The following is a 2,500-nucleotide window of genomic DNA, read 5'->3' on the forward strand; positions in this document are numbered from 1 at the left end:
TCCCTCTTTTCCTTTGCACATTTCCTCTTCTTACTCTCATCCTAAGTCACTAATCTTTCCTTAACACATCCTCCTCATCCCCATTTTACATCCCACTTCGCATCTCCTACATCTCTCTCTGCCTTTCACGTACTACATTATATATCCCTTTCCTCATAATCTCTCCATCCACACACACACACATAAACACACACAGTCGTTGGTTCCCAGTAACCCAACCCTTGCGTGGTCTTGCACACACAAGTATTCGCTATAGTAACCGCCCTGCGTCACCGCATCCTGCCTCCCTCCTCCTCCTCCCCTTACTCCCTCTATCCCCACTCCTCCCTCTCTCTCGTTCTTCTTCCACCCGTGCCCTCCTTCTGTCCCACCCCCTCTCCCTCCTCTTGTCCCACTCTCCTTATCTCCTTCCTTTAGTCTCTTCCTGACTCCCAGCTTTGTTTCTTCTTTTTGGAGGTCTTTTCTCTCTCTCTCTCTCTCTCTCTCTCTCTCTCTATATATATATATATATATATATATATATATATATATATATAGATATATATATATATATATATATATATATATTTACATCATCATCATCAGCCGTTTGAGTATCCACTGCAGGACCGGCCTATCCTGACCGAAGTCGGGACGATACAGCCAATGTATCTCTACCAAGTGGCTTAGGCTGTCTGGTAGAGATTGCATGTAGGGTGAGAAGTGCTTGTAAGTGTAATTGTTGTGTTGTAGTGGCTTTGGATGTGTGTGTAGTCTGTGAACCAAGCGTAATCGGCCCGCGCAGGCCGACCGGGTGCAAGCATACTTTATAGTAAGCGACACTGGTTCAATCAGAGCACTCCTTGTGTCCGGCAATGCAGTACGTGGCCAGGTGAACACACCCAAAGTTTATTACCCTGGCTGGGCGCGAACCCTAGTTCACCAGTGTGCGAAACGCACACTCTACCACTGTACTACAGAGGCTCTCTCTCTCTCTCTCTCTCTCTCTCTCTCTCTCTCTATATATATATATATATATATATATATATATATATATATATATATATATATATATATATATATATATAGCACATCACACCATTTCATGCTCTTTTCCCTGTTCTCCATTGTTCCTTCTTCCTTATCCCTTGTTTTACATTTTCACCATCATCTCACCATTCAGTCCATTGTTTCAGCTGTGGTCAGCTCTGGCCTACTCTGACCAGTCACAAAAATTCAGACTTCCTCAGAACACTGTTCAGCAACGGAATAGGTCATCGTATGTGGTTTATACATGGCAGAATAAAGTTTAATATCCTCATATAAAACATTCTTTTTTTTTCTTTTTTGTGTTTGTATTGGATCTTCTGCCCCTTGTTTTTGTGTGACTGACAAGGTAAGCACCCGAACATTGCCCCAAAAGACGACACGGATCCGTCAGTTTAAAATTCAGGTCCTTCTCTTCGGTTTTAGGAATCGAAAAGAATAGGGTAAGATTCTATCCAGTGGTCATGTGATAGGCCCGGGAATCGAATTACGGGTTTCTCGAGCGTGAGCAGATTATGCTTCCGATTGCACCACCTTCATTCCTGTGCCCCCACTAGGATTGACATTTTATCTTTCTGTAGGTCCCCACACTAGGACCCCTTTCTGTAGGTCCTCAGAGTAAGGCCTTTGTTTAGGTCCCCTCACAAAGCCCCCATTCTGTAGGTCCCCACACCTGGGCCCCTCTCGGCAGGTCCCCATACTAGGGTTCCCATCTGAAGGTTTCTACAGAAGGGCCCCTCTCTGTAGGTCCTCTCACCCGTGCGTCACTCTGTAGGTCCCCACATTTATATCCTCTTCTGTAAGCCAACACCCCAGGGGCCATATCTGTAGGTCTCCACAAGAGAGTTCCTTTCTGTAGGTCCCCACACCACTCCATAGCCCCCCTTCTGTATGTCCCCACACCAGGGCCCCTCTGCGGGTCCCCACACAGGGTTCCTTGCTATAGGTCCCTACTTAGGGCCCCTTTCAGTACATACCTACATCAGGATCTCTATCTTTTGGTGTCCACACTCTTTCTTTTTTCTTTTACCTTCAGATCCCCAACCTCGCGTTATCTTTCATTTGATAGTTCTCGATGCCATTGCCATATGCAGTCGGAGTGCAGTGCAGTTATTTTTTTTTCTTCCTGCATATTCTAGTCACTCTTCACAGGATGCGGCCGAACGCCCCATCCTATTGAAGGGTGGCTTCGGCAAGAGGGCCTCCAAGCATTTCTGGCCCTATTCAGTAACGACCCTACTTCCACGACACACACACACACACACACACACACACACACACACACACACACACACACACACACACACACACACACCTCTTAATCCCTTCAGTCCCAGTAGGTCATTTTTTTAATGCTACCGACTGACGATTTTATCACACCCATATTAATAACTTCGAACTGGAAGGGTTATATGCAGCAAGAAGAAGTGAAAAAAAAAAAATGTCCTTGGGTTGAAGGGGTTTGCTCGTTGAA

The sequence above is a fragment of the Coenobita brevimanus genome, chromosome 51 (genome assembly GCF_032717465.1).
Source record: "Coenobita brevimanus isolate Jiangsu-jjx chromosome 51, ASM3271746v2, whole genome shotgun sequence".
NCBI classification, from domain to species: domain Eukaryota; kingdom Metazoa; phylum Arthropoda; class Malacostraca; order Decapoda; family Coenobitidae; genus Coenobita; species Coenobita brevimanus.